Source organism: Canis lupus, chromosome 12 (genome assembly GCF_003254725.2).
Source record: "Canis lupus dingo isolate Sandy chromosome 12, ASM325472v2, whole genome shotgun sequence".
NCBI lineage: Eukaryota > Metazoa > Chordata > Mammalia > Carnivora > Canidae > Canis > Canis lupus.
The window spans coordinates 21,711,366-21,733,486 of record NC_064254.1 but is presented as its reverse complement, the minus strand read 5'-3'; the positions used below and the strand labels follow the sequence as shown (position 1 = coordinate 21,733,486).

The window sequence follows — 22,121 nt, the reverse complement described above, 5'->3', positions numbered from 1 at the left end:
ACTTCTTGCAAGATACATCCACGAAGGCAAAAGAAACAAAAGCAAAAATGAACTATTGGGACTTCATCAAAATAAGAAGCTTTTGCACAGCAAAGGATACAGTCAACAAAACTCAAAGACAACCTACAGAATGGGAGAAGATATTTGCAAATGACATATCAGATAAAGGGCTAGTTTCCAAGATCTATAAAGAACTTATCAAACTCAACACCAAAGAAACAAACAATCCAATCATGAAATGGGCAAAAGACATGAACAGAAATCTCACAGAGGAAGACATAGACATGGCCAACATGCACATGAGAAAATGCTCTGCATCACTTGCCATCAGGGAAATACAAATCAAAACCACAATGAGATACCACCTCACACCAGTGAGAATGGGGAAAATTAACAAGGCAGGAAACAACAAATGTTGGAGAGGATGCGGAGAAAAGGGAACCCTCATACACTGTTGGTGGGAATGTGAACTGGTGCAGCCACTCTGGAAAACTGTGTGGAGGTTCCTCAAACAGTTAAAAATAGACCTGCCCTACGACCCAGCAATTGCACTGTTGGGGATTTACCCCAAAGATACAAATGCAATGAAACGCCGGGACACCTGCACCCCGATGTTTATAGCAGCAATGGCCACGATAGCCAAACTGTGGAAGGAGCCTTGGTGTCCAACGAAAGATGAATGGATAAAGAAGATGTGGTTTATGTATACAATGGAATATTACTCAGCTATTAGAAATGACAAATACCCACCATTTGCTTCAACGTGGATGGAACTGGAGGGTATCATGCTGAGTGAAGTAAGCCAGTCGGAGAAGGACAAACATTATATGTTCTCATTCATTTGGGGAATATAAATAATAGTGAAAGGGAATATAAGGGAAGGGGGAAGAAATGTGTGGGAAATATCAGAAAGGGAGACAGAACGTAAAGACTGCTAACTCTGGGAAACGAACTAGGGGTGTTGGAAGGGGAGGAGGGCGGGGGGTGGGAGTGAATGGGTGACGGGCACTGGGGGTTATTCTGTATGTTAGTAAATTGAACACCAATAAAAAATAAATTAAAAAAAATAAAAAATAAAAAAAATAAAATCAGACTCATCCATGCTACTGTACCTTCAAGAAGTAGGTGTTTGCTACAAAGTCTGAACACATTTCTAGAGTAACTTCTGGCATCATCTTAAAGAAGCTTCAAGTCTTAGCACATAACATTTATACAGACAATAAGTACGGCAAAGTCAAAATTGTACAGAAATTCACAATGGCTGAACTTCTGGAATAAAAATTCACTAGTCAACTGTCCCCTTGACTCTGAGATAAAAAGCCTTTTTCAATAATCAGGATATATTGGGAACAGTTATAGCTGTGCTATGCTGGGAGAATAAACTGAAAAATTAATGAAAATGGACTAAGCTTCCCAATTTGAGAAATCCTAGAAGAAAAAAATACTTGAATTTACAAGGCAAAGAGTACTTTTCTCTCCTTCTTAACCAAATAGAAAAGTTCTCAGATATTGTACATGTACAATATCCACCTGCTAGAAGGTATAGAAAAACAATCAAGTCACTCAGGAATGCATTCATGGTAGATTAGATAAATCTTCTCCCTATCTTATTTCACTTGCATCTAGGTAATGTGACCCTGATTGCATGAGCAATGCCTTGCAAATAAAAGCTACAGGAACATTCAGTACCCATTTATTATTCCATCATCATAGGTTTGACACACCCAACAGTAAACGTAATTAGGTACACCACCATAAACAACAATGCTATTTCCAGTTAGTGCTGTGGATCACTTTTGCTTTCAAAGGAGACTATTGGGGGGAAAAACAGGTAATAAAACTTTATTATTAGCGTGCTAAGTTTCACCTGAAGAATGTAGGCATGTTTGGATGCCAGGTTAAGAAAAAGGGAAGGGAAGGGAGAGGGGGCAGAAAAAGAGAGAAAGTTCAAGGAAGGACAAAGGGGGGAAATGAGAACTGAGACTTCTGTATTTTGTAATCCCAATGCATAACTAAGAACAGGTTAAGAAGTTAGAATCGCATTTTCAAATGTATTTCAAAATCAAATCATTCAAATCATGATACCTTTTTACATTCTCCAGTTCTTCCTACTTAAAAGTCTCAAAATTTTTAAGTTTATAACCTCAGTTTAGTCTTAAGAAATAGCTACTGCTTAAATGAAACAATTCTTCAAATTCATAGCATTCACTCTAACCTACAATTTACGTTAATTATTTTTTATTATATAAAGTCATAGTAAAAGCAATTTTTCCTGGAGCAAATCCAAATTTGAGCATGCATCAGTCCACAGCTAATTTAACATCTGCTGTCTGCTACCATTAAAAACAATCATGTCAACTAAGACATAGCTACTGCGATATAAAACAAGAAACACAAAGACGGTACCCAGCTATTGTTGATGTCAAAGGTATGACATGGTGACAAAAACAAGGAATTTCAGTAACGATGCCAGAGAACTCACAGCACATTCAAGTCCAATGTACCAGCTGCACACAGAGTCTGGTGCCACGTGTCAAACTAGCAGATGTCAAGGAAGCAGTGGTTGTAACGACAAGGTCAGTGTCAGCCAATAGAACTCATTGACAAACACTTGCCTGTGTCAGCTGCTGATATTGATGAAGTGCAGAGATGACAAGGCATTGTGCAATTATGCCCTCCTTACTCCCTGCTTTCCCAACAACACTGGACTAGAAATAGCAATGCATCTGTTATTTCAACCCCATCTGAATATATTTACCTATTTCAACCTTAGCAGTATTCTAAGAGATATTTGCCTAGAAATTGAGGGAAGCCCTATTTTTAAGGTCAATAAAAGGGTCTAATCTGAAGTGGTTGTAAAAATTTCACTCTTTCAAGTGATATGAATATAAATATGTTTGTGTGTATGTATGTATATGTGCATATGTATATGAACAAGTATATGTACATGCCACAAGCCAAGATTGACAGAAACACCTTCAAATTGAAAGTCTTAAGGAAAAAAACTCAAATCTACAATAGCATCTACATTAAATTAAATGGCACTCACAAGTCAATTCAAGCAATTTTACTGGGTGTTACCTATGCTGGGGACTAAGGAAATAAAAATGAAAAAGTCTGTTCCTGTTTTCACTTGAATTCATAGCATTATGAGAGAAAGAGATAGACAAACACAAAATATTACACAATTAATTAGCTGCTATGTTAATCAGTAGATGGAAAAAATGCTATGCTAATCCATAGATGGGAAGAAGATATTTGCAATACCTAAAATCAAAAAAGCTTTTGTAAGTCAAAGATATATTTTAAGTGCTCTGTAAAGCAGCTTTAAAAAATGGAATAATTAGTAAATTATAGGAGTAGGAAACTCATAGAACAAGGAATATGAATGCCAAAAACAAAACACAAAAAGGCATTCATTCTTCCTAGGAATCAGGGAAAAGCAAACTAAAACCATAATGAAATATCATTTCCTACCCACTAAATTAGCAATACTAATTGTTGGCAGGATCTGGAGCAACAGGTAATGTTACATATAGCTAAAAGGAGAGTAAATTGGTAAATCCACTTTGAAGAGCAACCTGGCAATATCCCAGAAAAGAGAATATAGGCTACTCTAAAACCTAGCAATCTCATCCCTAGGCATATACTCTAGAGAAACTCCTGCACCTGGCCCAATAAATCATGTATGTAAATATTTTCCTGATGCTTTACATGAGAGGAAAAGAAGAAAACAATCTAGGTGCCCATCACTTTAAGAATAAATAGATGAGCTATCTCTCCAGTGAAATAGTACAAAGCAACAAATTATCCAAATTATACACATCAACATAGCTATAGCTTAGAAACATAATATTGTGAAAATAAATTATAAAAAAGGCTACTATGATATAATTCATGTAATATTTTAATGCAAAAATATATATAATTATATAGATTATATGCAATATTAATATAAAATGCTCATGAGAATTACAAACACTAAATCCAGGAGAATATATTATGGGCAAGATTGAGAAGAATAAGGTAGAATGGGGTAGACAAGAAGTTTCCATTAATCTGGAAAGTTCATTATTTCTCTTTGTTACATGTCGGAACTATATTAACATACTAATAAGCTCAAAAACACAGCTGAAGGAGCAATCAGTTCTGCTTCAAGATAAATAATACTGAAATCAAAATGAATACAATTATTGTGGATCAATATGAGCATCAAAAAATCTGTCATGGAGAAGTCAAGTGTCTTAAAATTTCTTACAAAAATATTTTGACCCGAACGCTCATGTAGTGTTCCCACTGCTTTCTACTCATTTGTTTGCAATTGAAAGTCTGAACATAGATACTAATATCAAATACTCTGTGTAATTTTCACAAACATGGAAGATTCTCTTTCCACTGCTATCAGTGAAGATCTGGGAATGTTTAAGAATTATGAAGATAGCACCTTCCCCAGGATCCTCCTCCTTAAAATTAAACTGCTGGACAGCAACTCACTTTCAGGACAAAATCTTTTCTATGATATAAGTAATGCTTGATCACACCAGTGGGTGGTCGAGGAGAGAGACTTAAAGAGAGAGAGATTTTATCTGTCCATTGACTCCTCTATGCATTGGTTCATCAATGCAGTTAACAAATATTTATTGAGCACGTACTGTATTCTAGGCACTGTGTTGAGCAAATGAAGAGAGATGAATTAGACATAATCCTTGCTTGCAGGAAGCTCCCACAGAGACTAGTGAATATAAGAGGCCACCACAGAGTGACAGACACATCAGTGCCAGAGGAGACCAAGGGTGTTGGGGAGGCTGATGCCAAAAATAAAATAAGATTAAGCAGCCCTTCACTTGAGTCTTGGAGGGCACTTCAGACAGAATCATAAAATTATAAATCTTACAGTTGGAATATAGCTCATTTGCAACAGATTCTGTGAGCCTGGGTTAAGGAAGATCAGGGAAAGCAGGGCATAAAAGGAGGAGAATAAATGTTCTTTCATCCACAGGGATGACTGGTGCGAAGGAAGCCATCAAGAATAATTGGTCTGGCACAAGTTAAAAAGTAGATTTTCGAAGTTTTTTCTGGTTCTTTGGGTAGCTGACATATGCATATACACGTGTGTGTGTGTATTTATGCATAATTTTTTCTCAGATAAAAATTTATACATCTATCTATAGAGATAGATAAGTAGAATTTAAAAGTTAATAAAAGGGGCTAATCTGATGTGGCTGTAAAAGTCTAATATAAGAATATTAGATATATAAATTTAAATATAAATATAAAATATAATTTTTTTTCTGACAAAGTCTAAGCCCTGAGAAAGGCCAGGGCAGGAATAAGGTTAAACAAAGAATGTACTAGGTGCTCTGCATAATAAAGTAAGGACAATTTTCAGGCTTCCAATATAAAGAAGGTAAAGGAAGCAGACGATTTGAGGAAAGATACTGTCAGGGCTCTAGAATGAGAATGACCAAGGAGAAGGGGGGCAGCTTTGGGAAGGGGCACTGGAATTCTAGGGGTTAGGAATTATAATAAGGTAGGTGGCCAGAGCCCACGTGAAAAAAAGCCCCACAGCTGGTGATGGCAGAGATACTTCTAAGAACAGGATATCTAGTACTCAGTATTAAGTTACCTGCCACCCTGTGCTATGCTATATAATCCACCTCCACTAACTTTCTAACCTTCTGTACAAGTCAATTGCATATGACAGCTCTGTGTTAGCATTATTTGGAGGAATGCAGTCAGAGGGATCATTTCTAATGACTAAACAACGTGAAAAGAGATGTGACAACTAGAGGCATGGTTGAGGGTCCGTGCAAGGAGAAATGGGGAACAAGAGGTTCTATGAAACAGCTTACATGCTTTTGGTGAATCTTTTCAAAGATCCTGATTGCTCAAGATTTCCCACAATATGGGAGAAGGAGAATCAAGCCTACTTATTTGGAAGTTAAAAGTAAAGTTGATATTTCAGAGCTGAAGTATTTTTGAAATCCAAGATATATCAGCTACTCTACTTATTTTATATATATATATATATATACACATATATATATATATATGCAAAAGGCTATACTGATAAATTCAAAAATGGAATTTACAGTGGTTTACAGTGGTTTTCTCTGGATAATAACGGCATGAGTAGGTATAAGTATTTTCTTTCTTCCTTTTGTTGGTTTGTTCTTTCTTTTTGTTTTCTTATATCTAGTCCCAAAAAATATACCAAAAGCTTAGGATGAAACAACAGAAAGAAAACCTATCACTAAAATACAGAATAACCCCAAGCATGTTAAACTTTTCCTATCATGATTTGAAGAAAACATACACCCACAATAAAAGTATTCTTCCCATGCTTGCATTAAAAAGGTGTTTTAAGGGTAGACATTCGACCAAGATTCACCAATAAGTTACTGAGAATTACCTGCTAGAAGTGTTTGCATTTTTACATTCTAGCAGTATCCAGTATAAAACATAGTATGAGCTAAAACTCCATTTACTAGAATATGCTTCAGTGTGTTAGTATGCCTACTTAAATTTGAATTTCAGATAAATACCAAATAAGTTCTTAGTATAATTATATCCCAACAAACATTTAGTATGAATAATATTTTTAGTATAGGTATGGTCCAACTCTTTCATTTGCCATGTTTATATATACTAAAAAAATTATTTGTCATTTATTTGAAATTCAAAGCCAACTGGGCCTCTTGTACTTCTATTTCCTAAATCTGGCCACACTATTTCTATGCCTTGTGCCAAGACTATAACAAGTGCTAGAGCACTACTTCCACTACTTACCACCTGTGTAGTATTTTATAAGCACAAATTTTTAGAGAGAAAATGACTTGATTACAATCCATTTTCAAGCACTGTTCACTGAATCTGTGAAAGTCAGAGGGAGTAGGAGTCTCAAGGCCACAGCTTTGATACAACAAAGAACCCCCTGCCTGTCAGGAGCCATAAATGGAACCAGTTGAAACATTTCTGCCAAAATGACAGTAGGTCATGTGGGCATACAACCTATTCAGGTCATGATTGCATTTTTCTGTTAAACTGTTGAGTGAAAATGAGAAGGACCTAAGACCAGAGCCATTGGATTCCGAATAGAGAAAACTGTTCCTTTTGACCCACATGAAAAGCTATTTTCTCATTAATGAAAAATGCTCCGTAACCTTCAATAATAGTTTAAATAATCCAACTATCTGTCTGGCAGGAAAACATATGTCCCAAGCCGTGTATTTTGAAGACAAATTCTCTTGATTGAGCTTTATCCATCTGCTCCTTAAAGCATTTGCTTGCTTGCAAACTTTATAAATACTGTGCCAAGATCTGCTGGTGTCGAAGTCAAGGCGGCAGACCCGCCTCACTTTTTCATCAGTGTGCGTTGATGTATGGCATTTGCCTTTCCCTAACATTAATAAGACTCTGGCTGCTGTATACGGTGTGGTTTTAAAAGCTTCTTGCACTTTTTAATTTTTTTAAGGAAAAGTTGAGCTTGCGATGTTTTTCAAGCACGATTACCCCTAATAATTATTTTGAAGATTGAAACTTTTAACACAGTCCATTTTTTATAAATTCACCAGCAATGGTATAAATCAGGGATCGATGACTAAGAACCACAGACCAATTCTGGCCTGCCATCTATTTTGGAAAATGAGATTTTATTGAAATGCAGTCACACTTATTCATTTACATATTGTCTTTGACTGTAACCAACAGGGTTGAGCGCTCTTCTAGCCTCCAAGAGGACTGATCATTCTCCTGGGGCTGATTCAGATATGTTCAGGATAGTATCACAGCCTTAATAATTCAGGCTTTATATAACGAAGAGACGAAGTCTGAAAAATGGGCAGTGTAAAAGAGCCTGGCAAAGCAACATGAAGAATAAGTCCAATGAAAAGGGCCCTCACTCCGCTCAGGGTAATGCAAAAGGTAATGCAAAAGGCATTCTCAGTAGGTCATAAACTTCTGTCCTTTGCTGTTGGTAGATATAAGAGCTAGGAAACAGTAATCCAGTTGCTACAAGAATCAGATTAATGATTCAGTTTGATTTTCTTTCTCCTTTTATCTTTGTAAAAATAAAAATCCGTTAAAGTTCCAGCCTCTGACAAATCCTACCCTTACCCCCAGAAAACAGCAGGCTAAATCAAGCCTAGAAATAATACCAACTAGTCTCAATGATCAGTAGTTTTACCCCATTTGGGGAATATAGAAGATGCACATTTTTCATGCAGGGCTATATTAGATGAAATTGTATTCAGGCTTCGATCTTGGCAATACCTCCAGGACGCTATGCAAAATGTATTCTTTGAAGCTTGGAAAAGACCACCTAGAGACAATCTATTGGGCTGTTCTTCATTTCCAGCAGGAAATCTTACAAACATCAGCTACAGACATGCCTTATTTCAGAAAATGTATGTGTTGCATTGCATTTCTATTAATTAAATACCACTTGCAGTGCCCTAGAAATGCTTTCCTCCAAAAACCTGGCCTTTCCAAAATTATAGATCCAAAAATCTCTCCATTGCATTTGCAAAGGGAGGAGCAGTGAAGGTACCAAATGCTGTTCTGTTTCGACAAAGCCCAGAGACATCAACCTGACTTAAACCGAGTAGAAAAACACATTGTCCACACATTGCAGATAGCTGCACATTCAGCACATGATTTTCAATGAAATTTCTGATTATTTGGGGGGTGTCTTTGAGCAGGTGAATGGAGATTATAGGGATGGGTCTTGGGTTTCTCCACCCAAATCAGCCCTTGGTACCTCTACTCATTGTAAGCTTGTGGAGGAAGGAGGAACTGGGTGGTTGCTGGAGGTAAGTGCTTCTTTTGAGAGGTCAGAAATATATCATTCTGATGCTCCCCAGAGCAAGAGTCTTTAGTAGGCTAAAAATCAGTGAAATAATTTACCTCATTGTTGCACAACGTTCTTTAGTTAGTTAGTTAGTTAGTTAGTTAGTTAGTTAGTTAAAGTAAGCTCCATACCCAGCATGGAGTCCAGTGTGGAGCTTGAACTCACAACCCTGAGATCTAGATCTGAGCTGAGATTAAGAGTTGGAGGAAGCTCAACTGACTGAGTCACCCAGACACCCCATAAACAACGTTCTTAACTGGGATCCAAATTAATTTCTTCCTTCCCTTTGCACCCTTGGCCAGCCATAAAAAATAATAATAAAATGGTTCTGTATGATGAAATATATATATTCAAACTTCCTCTTTTAAGTGTAGTGAAATATGAGGGGCCAATGCAAGTCTTGGTTGGGCTTTGTGGATGGACCTCTGGGGTTATTACCTTGCAGACTCCAGAGAAGTACCTACCTATGAGGCAGCAGTTTTTGGTGCTGGGCTCTCAGGGTCACTGGAAAACTGCCTTAATAGCAGAGGAGACCAGGAAGCCATAAGTAATAAAAGAGGAAACTGCTCTTTATGAGATCTCTCTGCAGTGATATCTTACCTTGCATCCTGACTATGGACCCATCTAAGAAGTGGTGAGGGAAAATAGTGCTCTAACTTTTTAAAAAAATTACAGTCTAGAAGCACTTATAATGAAATCTCTAAATATTACAGCTATTAATAATGATCACTAATATTTATTGAGTAATTGGTATGTGCTAAGCAACATGGTAGGGATTTTCAACATTTACCAGATTCCTAACAGCAATTCTATTTCTAACTGTCTCGTAATTAAAAGTTGCTTTAAAGAATTCAAATTGGTAAAAGTTCTGATGTGCTTAATAAAATTCCACAAGCCAATCACAAATCCATCTGCACATAGTAGACAAAAAAGTAAGGACAAATAAGCATAAATCACCTTGAAAAAATTCAGTAAGAGGCACATAGGCATTTCTCTGATTATTATTCAGGGGCTTAGGAATTTTTTTTCTCAAGTTAATATAGCAGCTGTGCTTTTGCCAATGAAGAAGTCAGAAAAATTTAAATTTATGAGCAAATTTAAGAATTTCTGTCTATAATAATAAGTTCCATTTATTGGCTGTTTTACTGTGCACCGGGTGTTTTACATCATGAGTGTCTAATCCCTCACAGCCCTGCAGGCTTTATTTTATTTGACAGACAAGGAAACTGACTACTAGCCCAAGGTAGCATTACTAACAAATGACAGTGTTGGCCTTTGAACTTGAGATTAATGTCCTCAGCCTCGGGGCTCATGCATTGATGCTACTCTGCTTCATCAGCCCTGTGAATGCTTTACACTATGTAAAAGTTTCCAGTATGAACACTGGAAAAAAAGACACACTGATTAATTTTCTTGAATTAAGCCTAACGCAGTCTACTTTCACTTATGTGCAAACAGTCCACCCAAAATATCAAAGTATTCATCTTTCAAGACTAAGATAACTGCACATTGATCAAAAGGGATATGTCTTTTAAAGTGAGAACATGAGAGCCAACAGGAAAAAAAAAAAACAAAACAAAAAAAAAACATGTTATGGCTTTGATTTCATTTTTGCTCAAGAAAGGAAAGCAATCCCATGCCCATTCACCTCCCAAACCAAGTCCGGAGGCTTGCGGTGATTAGCAACAGAATTCTCCCATTCTGATTCAATTCACACATCTGCAAAGTGTAAGCAGGTCCCAGAGCTGAGCACTCAGCACTACTACACTACTATAAAATCAATTAGGTTTTCCACCCATCACAGCAGGCACATCGTGGGAGCCATTTATCAATAGCGCTTCAAAAAAAAAAAAAAAAACTGATCAACTTCAAACTAACAAGATTGCAAAGTTCGTGGAAATTTAGATTTTAAAACTGCTGAAAACATTACCTAAGAAAGTTTGTTGCCTCAAAAGCCAAAAGAATGTCTGTGAGGAGGTAAACTGCTGTTGGTTTAGCACAGATTAAAAATGTGAATTCATGAATACTAGCCCATTTATTGCCAGCTTGTAAAAATATTTCATTATAAGTTGTGGAATGAATATCTGATAGCAAGCCTGAAAATAAGTAATTAAATATAAGTTGTACGTGAACCAGATGCATCTACATTTATTTGCGTCTCTGCTGGAAGAATTTAAAATTCACACTCTCATGAAAATCTCAGATTCAAATTATATTATGAATAACAAAGATTAACATTAATTTCAGATCTGTGGCCTAGCCTCTAAGCCAGTGGTTCTCAAAGTCTGCTCTGGACCAGCAGCATGGCATCATGCAAATTCTCAGGCACCACCACAGACTTGCTAAATCAAAAACTCTTAGGAGTGCGGCCCAGCAATCTACGTTTTAATAAATTCTTAGGAAATTCTAAAATTAGAGAATCACTCTTCTAGGGCCCATATGGTTTACAAGAATTGGTTAGAATATGTGCTTTTAGGGCTAACCAAAGAAAAAGTAAACTACAGCAATTCTCAATTTACAGAAACTAAAAGTTTACATGTGGGGCACCTGGGTGGCTCAGTCGGTTAAATGTTTGCTTTCAGGTCTGGTCATGATCTAGGGGTCCCAGGATAAAGTCCCACTTTGGGGCTCCCTGCTAAGAAGGGAGTCTGCTCCTCCCTCTTCCTCTGCTGCTCTCCCTGCTTATGGTTTCTCACTCTCTCTCTTTCTCTCAAATAAATACAGTCTCTAAAACATTTTAAAAAATTACTTGCAAGCTACTTTGCTGTTGTTTCTCCATAACAATGTACTAAAATTCTCAGTCAAATCCACAAAGCCAATTTAGCTTCTAAAATTAGAGCTATCAGATTGAAAATTCAATTTAATAAGTACTTGCAATAGAACATCCTTCTAGAAGTAATAAGGCAAAGCAGAAAGCTGACACATGAGGGTCAATTTACTACTCAAAAAAGGCATTCTAAATCCACTCCCACAGCCCTCCTACCCCTCCTTCTCAGCTAACTACCCTGGAAGAAGAAGACAGATCAGAAATTAGGCAAGGTTGCAGAGCAGAAGTTACAGAGACTGAGTTCCCTCTGGCAGAAGGAGGGGGTGGGTGATGACCATTGCCATTGGAGCTCTGATAATGTGTGGCACCCTTGAGGGAGGGAGGAAGGGAAGGAGGGAGGCCAAAAGTCTCCAGGGATTTCAAGGCTAGAAGCTGACAAATCAACAGCAGCCCCAGAGGCAGAAGAAAACAGAATGTTCGGAAAGCATCTGTTTGCATCTATGGGCTGTTTGTTACTCAGGCATTTGTAAGCAGAGAGGAATAAAATCCATCACTCAGTACACTTACACAAAATATTCACAGAGGGATGGAGAGCATGATTAATTCTGATGAACAATTTAGACAAGACTTTGTTTCTGCTCTGCTTAAGGCTTCTCAAACAATATCATAGTGGCATCCCAATGTAATCCACCCGTACACTTCAAGCGGCAGAATCCTAGAAAACTCTGAAACACAGTTATTAACAAATGGACATGACCATAAACAGTGACTCATTTCATTTGAGATTTGGCAGAATTTAGGTAACCAGGACTAGTTTAATGCTTAAGCAGAAAAGACAGATGCCTAAATCATGGGGTTTAACTTCAATGGAAGGGTCTCTGTGCCCCCAAATTATAACATATGGCTCATGAGGTCAGATGAATGTTATCTACAAAGAAGGTAACTTGGGGAGTCTATATGTTTATTTAATGTTTCTGCCAGTCTTCAAACTATTTTTGAAATCTCTTTTAGGGCAACCTGGGTGGCTCAACTGGTTTAGCGCCACCTTCAGTCCAGGGCCTGATCCTGGAGACCCGGGATCAAGTCCCACATCAGGCTCCCTGCATGGAGCCTCTCTTTCTGTGTGTCTCTCATGAACAAATAAAATTTTTAAAAAATGAAATCTCTTTTAGAATTAACTTAAAAATTAATTTATAAAACATCGAAAACTGGTTTTACAGCCTTAAAGTTGCACCCTCTTTTTTTTTTTTTAATTCTAAACAGGTTGCTTCATCATGACTTTGACTCTTCTAAAAATAAAATCTGCTATTGAAAGAATAATTTATCATGGACTCAAAAGATTAAGAATCTGTCTACAAAGAAAATGGAGGAAGAATTTTTCCCAAGGAAGTTTCTGGAATTAGAAATATTATGCAAATGTTATTATACCCATGGAGATGATAACTTTGATAGAAACAGCATTCATGCATGTTTAAATTTGTCATATTTATTAAAACATATACTACTATTACAGCAACAATAAAAAAGTCCTGCCCATAAAAGTGCTTGAAAGTCTATTATTATAAATTATTTTTTGTAAATAATTTCTTCTTCCTGGTCTTATTTTGAGACGCAAATGCCTAAGAGATAAGTAATATACTAAGCCACCTACAATTTGTAGCAGTGGTTCTTAATTCTATCCAAAATGTTCATCTTAATTCCATTCACGAGATCCACTAATAGAATTCAAGGTATCCATTATGGGAAAAAAATATTACATTGTATTTTCATTAATCTCTAAATGCAATTCCTTCTTTTATAAATGCAATTGATCAATCACTGTAGAATTAGCACTACCTGTGATTTGAATACCTATAAAAATTGTAGGTATTTTTATATCACAAGTATTACAGATATAGCAAAATATCACTGATCACTACTTTTAAATTACAATGGTTATTAGATCTATCTCCAAATCTTGTTATTTAATGAATGAAGAAGCACGTATTACTGTGTCTCAGTCTTTAAAAATTTTTGATGTCTGTATTTCAATACAAATGGTGTCCTTTATTGTATGTATTTTATAATATGCATGTAAAAACAATATGCTAAGAAGGGGACTCAGCTTCCCCAAACTGACAAACAGGTACAGGGCTCCAAAAAGATTAGGAATCCCTATCCTATACATTGAGTTCATTTATTGTATTTATTTTCCCTTAGACCAGGGCAGCAAAAGGTTACAAGATACTATAGTAACTATTGAAAAGGATCCTCAAAGTTAGAAGGCAGGTTTTACATGTAATAAACTTAAACCACCCTGCCTTTTCCAGAAACAAAAGAAGCACCATGGTCCTAGAAGCACATTACATAACCTGTCAGCTTGGAAATCATTAGCTGGCTATACCTACTATGTCTCTGTGACCAAAATGTTAGCAGAGCATCTCTGCTTAAAGTAATATAATTAGCATTATTTAGGATATCAACCATGGTTGATATTCTTTTCCCATAGTGGGAAAAGAATGAAATGGAAATCTGACATTATACCAAACTGAGTCTCAACATGATACTAAGTAAATGAGAAAACTGAAAAAGAAACAACAGACAACCTACTGAAGGGGAGAAGATATTTGCAAACGATATATCTAATAAGGGGTTAGGATCCAAACTATACAAAGAACTTATACAACTTAACATCAAAAATAAATAATCCAATCAAAAATAGACATTTCTCTGAAGAAGACATGCAGATGGCCAACAGACACACAAAAAGATGCTCAACATCTCTCATCATCAGGGAAATGTAAATCAAAACTACATGAGATATCACCTCACATGTGTCAGAATGGCTTAAATAAAAAACACAAGAAACAACAAGCGTTGGTGAGGATATGGAGAAAAAGGCATTCTCATGCACTGTTGGTAGAAATTCAAACTGGTACAGCCACTATGGAAAACTGCTTGGAGGTTCTCAAAATATTAAAAATAGAATTACCATATGATCCAGTAATCACACTACTGGGTATTTACCCAAAGAATATGAAAACACTAATTTAAAAAGATATATGCACCCCTCTGTTTATTGCAGCCTTATTTACAACAGCCAAATTATGGAAGTACCCAAGTGTCCTTTGATAGATGAGTGGATAAAAATGTGGTAAACATATACAATAGAACATTACTCAGCCATAGAAAAGAATGAAATCTTGCCATTTGCAACAACATGGATGGATCTAGAGGGTATAACGCTAAGTAAAATATGTCAGAGAAGGACAAATACCATATGATTTCACTAACACGTGGAATTTAAGAAACAAAAGACACATGAACAGGAAAAAGAAGAGACAAACAGAAAAACAGATGCTTAAATACAGAGAACAAATTGGTAGTTACCAGAGGGCAGGTCAGTGGGGAAATGGGTGAAATAGGTGAAGGGTATTAAGTGTACACTTCATCATGATGAGAAATGAATAGTGTATAGAATTATTGAATCACTATATTGTACATCTGAAACTAATATAACACTGTATGTTAACTACACTGGGATTAAAAATCAACCAGTCAATAAATAAATAAGAAGAACCAACAGAAATAATGAATGAGGCAGGACAATTGACTTGGGATGAGTTGGGTAGCTGTCTCTCCGCAATATAGTAAAGCAGTTGTACAAAAGTGTCAGGAATAGTCCATCTCTAAATGCTTAACATTAAAGAGTGAAAATAATCACTTGGTGTGGTTTACCTCCAAAATGTACAGAGAGGGTAAAAAATGGAACAAAATGAGGGACTGTATTAGTGGTGGACATATTACATTGCCTCAAAGATTTAAAAAATAGGAAAGCAGAGTGCTGAGTAAACCAAAACTTGAACTCAACCACTCCACATTTTGCCAGTGTTTTTTTCATGATAGTTTTCCAAAGAATAATATTGATGAGACATGGTATCAAAGAGAAATAAGATGTAGTTTAAGCTCCCTTTGTACTTCAGTTCTACTATACCTGAAACATAAATACAGCTGTTTTGAGGGGTGTCCGGGTGGCTCAGTCTGTTAGCAACCCACTTTTGATTTCAGCTCTGGTCATAATCTCAGGGTCATGGGATCTAGCCCTTCCTTGGGCACTGTGCTGGGCATAGGGCATGCTTAAGGTTCTCTCTCCTTCTCCCTTCTCCCTCTGTCCTTCCCCTCTGGCTTGCATGCATGCACTCTCTCTGTCAAAAATACATACATACATACAAATGATTTGAGTCTTTTTTAAAAAGACATATTTTCTGAAATTTTTTAGTATTTTAATTAATTTTGAAATAAAAAGCATTATACTTATAAAGGCCTCTGCCTGGACATATATATGTAAATATATTTGGGTTATTTATCTGTAGTCATCCCAATGAGAAAGATTAATTCACTTAATTGGGAAGGAAAGGGTAACATTCACTCAGCAATCTTGAGATTATCTCAAGAAGAAACAAATAAATATATCTCCTAGTTCTAATAAGAAAATAAATAAAATGGTAGAAAAAATTAGCCTTTGCTGAAATTGTGATCTCTGGGCTGCAGACCTGGAGACACAGTGAGGATTCTTAGGTTACTTGGAACACTGTTAAATATAAAGTGTCTCATCAAGTATGTTCCTGTATTAATCATAACAATCAACACTAGCAAGATGACAAACCACCTAAATCTTTATAGGTAATGGTAGGAATGCAGAGGACATCTATAATATTGTCTCTTCTCTACATTGTTTCTCCACCTCTAGCCCCCTTCCACTCTGTCTACTCTGAGAGTTGACATGTTCTTTCATTATTTCTCCACCAGGCAATGGACTAGGAGTAGCACACCTTGTCTAGAGGAGGTTAATCACAGAGACAGAAAAGGGAGGACAGTTTGGGCTTTGGATAAAGACCCAGAAGCAAATCCTGAAACTGAATCCTGGCTGTGAAATTTAGGCAAGTCACTTAACCCTTTTAACCTCAATTATATCATGTATCAAATAAAAATTATAATAATTCCTGACACATAGATTTGTTGTGAGAAACAAAGTTAAAAATTCATTTAAAGTGCTTGAGATTGCTTCTGACAGATAGTGTTCCATGAATTATTTCATGGGACCATGTTCAGTATTGCCATATGACCTAAGCTAATCATAACAAGAACTTCTTTATGGATTTTTAATTTTTTTAAGATTTTAATTCTTTATTTTAGAGTGAGAGATACCGATAGTGACAGAGATAGTGAGATACCCAGGTACCCTCTTCTAGATTTTTTTAACTGGGAGATGGATTGTTGAAACCCATCCCCACCTTGGAAGGCAGAGCTTTCAGATAAAATTCAGGAGCCACTGGTGACCTGTTTTTATCCACAAGGCCACCCCAGTCTGTGGTGGGAAAGAAAGAAGCTGATAGGAAGAAAGAACCAGAGATGAGTGCCCAGGGAATAACCTGGCTGCCCTTAAGCCCAGCTTCAAGTGGCCATGGGGGATGGCTGTACATCCCAATCTCAGGGGAGATCTAAGTTTTCAACGTTGGCTTGAATGCATGAGTCAACACATACTGTTTTGATCCAAACTGTATGAAGTTTTTGTTTGTTTGTTTGTTTGTTTGTTTTGTTTTTTCCCAGCACCCACACCAGTCCTGCTTACTACAATGAAAATAAGAGGTCTGGTGGCATCCTAGAATCCCTTAGTCTCTGCCTACAACGTTAAGGTATATGCTATGTGCAGGATGGCTTCTAGCTCTGTGACTTGACTATGAAAATACAGAATTCACTTAAGAGAATTGCCCTTCAACCGAGAGAATACCAAAATGCTGATTACCCATTTAGAACCTAAAAGTTAGGGCAGGCCGGGTGGCTCAGCGGTTTAGCGCCACCTCCAGCCCAGGGCCTGATCCTGGAGACCCAGGACGGAGTCCCATGTCAGGGTTTCTGCGTGGAGCCTGCTTCTCCCTCTGCCTGTGTCTCTGCCTCTCTCTCTCTCTCGAATAAATAAATAAAATCTTAAAAAAAAAAAAAAAAAAGAACCTAAAAGCCTGGAACTTAGAGAAAGTGATCAAATTCTAGGAAATGAATTGGAATGAGCCAGTGATTTTAAAGAAAATCACTGGAAAATGTTTATGTCTATTTCTAACCAATCTGCTACCATAAGGATTCTGCAGTAGCTAAAAGGTTAATTCAGTACGTTCAGTACAATTCTAAGAGTGTCAATTTCACATTTTCCCCTTTGCTTTATTCCTGAAACAAACTGGATTTGCTCCACACTTAATGTAATGACAACTATCAAACGGGATGTCAAAGTTAATTTCCTTCTCCTTATTACCAATTTCAGCATATTTGATTAACTCATCTACAAATACATACTATATACTGAATTAATCTTAGTGTCATGCTAAAGATCAAATGTATTTTAAAATTCATGAGTGGTTCTCCCATTAATCTCAGCTTTCCTCTTCCCCCAGAAGAGATTATGCCTTGATAAATAAGTGTCTTTGGTAAATTATAATGTGTTAGCTTTCCACAAGAATGTTGGAATTTCATAAAGTCTCCCAAATATTTTCATGTGCCAATGCCACTGACAAGGGCAGAAAAACTTACATAATTAGTTTTGAAAATAAATCTCATTGGCCTTAAAGTGGAAATGAAAACGGAAATTTGTTTCTCTGGCTATTACCCACATAAAATAGTTAGGTTTAAGATGAATTATCATTTCATCAAAGTAATCTCCACTTAACTCTTACATTATTTTTTGGATGAGATGTCATTTTATAAGTACTACATTGATTTGTGGTCATGTGTTAGATCCTATTTTTTTTTTTTTTTTTACTAGAAAGTCATCAAGGGCTGCCAGTATGGTTTTTATATCTTTGTAGCTATCGCAATACCTGACTCAGTGCTATGGACATAGAATAATCTCCACAAGTATTGGCAAGTAACAAATCACCTGCAAAATCAGTGTATTTCTCATTAAATTATAATATAATCCTGGAAGAAATATCTGTTGCCTTCCCTTTGTAAGCATCTACCTAAATTCTGCTTAAACAGGATTCCCTAAGTAAGCAAATTTGGCACTCTGTTATGCAGTGTGATCTAAGTACCAAGGAAAGTTTTCTTACTTCCAAATATTCAGAGGGTTGTACATATGTGCACACACCTACTGCTTGGAATTTTTTTCTAAAATGAGGGAAGGAAAGGCCATTAGTCATTCGTATATTAACTTGAGTTAGTCAAATTGTTTTTTAAAACCCCAGGTATTAGGATAATGGGGGTTTATGAGACAAATATATTACATATGCTTAATGCTAATAAATAGAAATGTACTTATTACTTCTAGAGGGATACCTGGCTATGAGTGTGTCTGTGCATGGTAATATAAGTGTTTATCCCTTTGACCTGATACATAAAAATGTTTATATCTTTAACCTAATAATCCAACTTTTGGAATCCGTTCTAAGAAAATAAATGGAAAATGAAAAAAAAATGAGCAAAGACATTTGTAAGAGCATTTTAAGAGAAAAATATAAAGATAACCCAAATAATCAATAATAAAAAATTGTTTAAGATACATATGGAAATTTGATGAGTGATTCTACAGTTAAATGTAGAAAGGACATAAAAAATGGTATTGAATGGACAAAATAAAATACAAAATTATACATATCTTTTGATTATAACTATATATGACATAGTATATATGGAAACTGAAAGAGATCATCAAAAATAATCACATATAAAGTTATCAGAGTCAGAAATCAATTTTGCTATTGAAAAAATTGTTTGAATAGGTAAAAACATTAAATCCACCAAAAGTGTGACATGAGGAAAAGGAGGGGTGAAAAAATTATATTGACTAGGTAAATCACAGGTTGCCTGGACTGGATGTTCTAGAAGAGATTTGGGCGACCCGTCTGAAGAACAGCTAGAAACTCAGGAGAATGGAGGGCACCCAAGTACAACCCAGCTATTTCAAATGCTATCTAAGACTGACCTGCCTGGAGCATCCCCCATTTATAACCTCATGCAAAATTAATATAAATCTCACTAGTACATTCTTCCTTATAGTTTCTCTCGATGCCTTCATGCTATAGTTTAGGATTTTTGTGATTACTTTTCTCTGGGAAGAAATAATGACTTAGCATCCACCATTGGTGCAATTCCTTTTATATATTCAGTAGTTATCTTTGAATATGCATCTGTATCTTCTTTAAAAGGATAGGAGAACTCTATCCTTGATTCTTTTTAACTAGAGGCAACTTTAATGTAAAAAAAGATGCTTTTTTAATAATTTAATCCTAATAACAACAGCACACACGCGATGAGTACTGGCTACAAGCTGACATTGAGTCAACACAAGAGATAAATGTACATCTTGCAGTTACCAAAGTTTGAGAGACTTTTAAAGAAACTTGGAGTCCCAACATTCTTGTAGCACACACCCTTCCTTATCATCCAGATAAATTAAATACCCTAATCCTATCAGGCATGGATGATAGGCAACCAGTGGAAGGACAAAACTGCAGGCTGTTATAATATAGTCATCAGCAGTCAGTTACCTGACACTATGAAAATCTTCAAACTTCTAATGCTCCTTTCTCCAGAATTGAATAAATATAATCACATGCTCTGGGCTCCATATAAATGTGTACCTTGTCAACTTTGACCCTGGGAATTCAGTGGAGCTAGTCTCTGAAGTCAAAATTATAGGGCAGCCCAGGTAGGCTCAGCAGTTAGTACCACCTTCAGCCCAGGGCCTGATCCTGGAGACCCGGGATCGAGTCCCACGTCAGGCTCCCTGCATGGAGCCTGTTTCTCCCTCTGTCTGTGTCTCTGCCTCTCTCTCTCTCTTTCTCTCTCTCTCTCTCTCTGTGTCTCTCATGAATAAATAAATAAAATTTTAAAAAAAATTACCCCCACACATCTGAGTTATTTCCAATCTAAGACCAAAAGGTTTTAGTTATTGGAAAGCAAAAGTTATTAATACTGTAACTTCCAGCAAGCAACATCCAAACAAGGAAAATTTCTAAAGTAGGCTTAATCTGTTTCCAGTAAAACTCTAATTAAAAGTTCTGATAAAACAAATTATTTAATTTAAACCCATGAATGTCTTTTCTAATTCTTTGTGCTAATTAAGTTCAGTGTGGAATTCTAAAAGTGGACTCTCTAAGTGCAAGTATCTGCCTTGGACAATAAAATCTGGACTAAGATTTTTATTCTCTGTACTGAGAAAGCTCACACACACACACACACACACATACACACACACACACACACACAGTCACACATCCCTGTTCTAGCTCTGCCTCCCCCGCTCATCTGATCATGTCTATTTTTAAAAAGTTTTGACTTTAGGGTAAATATATATTGAGAATTTTTTTTACTATAATGATATCTGCTTACATGAATCCAAGTGACTTAACTTGCTTAACACCTATTTACAGTACATTTACACTGAAATGATAAGCAAGAAAATTAACCATATGTACAAAGTCAACACACCATTGTTAAATATGCCAAGTCATATCTTTATCTTATGCAAAATATTTCCCATAAATATTACCAAATATGTATGCTTCAAATGTAATTTTCTTCTGTGATTTTTTAAAGTACACATACCCATACACAAGTACATATATACTGATGCAGAAAGCATTAGGAGTTCTTCAGTTAAAAGAGAAACAAGGTGATGGGAAAAAGGTAGAGGAACTGAGTGATCAGAAAAGCCTCACAATTTCACTCATTTTAATTATGGTTCTGAACATTCATTTATTTATTCCACAAATATTTATTGAACACCCACTAGGCAGCAGGTACAAGATCTGATAAATATATGAAAATGCTACTTTAAACATGACTTTTTCTCTACTTTCATTTATTTTTTAATAACCATGGATAATTTCCTTAATTGTTTTTTTCTGCTGTAAAAAAACTGAGAAATAGATATTAAAGTTAAGGCAGGAATAACAGTGGCTTGGAGCAGAATTCTGTTGAGGGATGGTAAGTAGCACCTCAGTTCTTCTTCCTCACCTCTCAAGTCTCATCTGATGACACTCCAGGGCCCAGAACAAGAAAAGGTATCTGTCTGCCTTTCAGGGAAAATTTCTAAATCAGATTACATGAGAGGCTTCAGAAAGGTGAGCAGCTGGTGACTAGCCCTACCATAGATCATCTTAAAGTCTAGAGTTGTTTTGACTTAAACATGGAGGAGAACTATAAAGTTTTTAAATAAAGAAATCATCTGATTTATTGACCTGGCTGTGGTAGACAGGATGGAATGGAGAGATTTTTCAAAAGTTCCTTAAAATATCCCCCAAATAGGAGCTATTAAGAATAGGTGGATTGAATTCAAAAAACATTTTAAACAAAGCTTTGTCAGAACTTGACAACAGAAGGGAGTAAGAGTTGGAAAAAAGTAAGTGAAAATTGTGATTGGAATAATAAGAGTATCATTAATAGAAAAAGAGAATCAGAAGAAACAGCCTGTTGGAGAGAATTAATACATTAGGATAGCATTTGGGTTGGAAGTAAGGAACATTACAAAAAGTC

At 36.2% G+C, this 22,121-nt stretch overlaps 1 protein-coding gene across 36 annotated transcripts in view; it reads right to left on the bottom strand.

Moving 5' to 3' along the window:
- The window catches only part of LOC112641773 (muscular LMNA interacting protein), a 261,862-nt gene that overhangs the window by 178,058 nt on the left and 61,683 nt on the right, over positions 1-22,121 (bottom strand). Inside the window, exon 1 of one of the 36 annotated variants that reach the window (XM_035697375.2) lies at positions 2,505-2,626. The exons of 34 other annotated variants lie outside the window; for them this stretch is intronic. The gene's annotated coding sequence lies outside the window, so the exon portion shown is untranslated. Of the gene's footprint in view, positions 1-2,406; positions 2,627-22,121 lie in introns of those variants that run through there. One more of the 36 variants, XM_035697373.2, reaches the window with a different exon arrangement.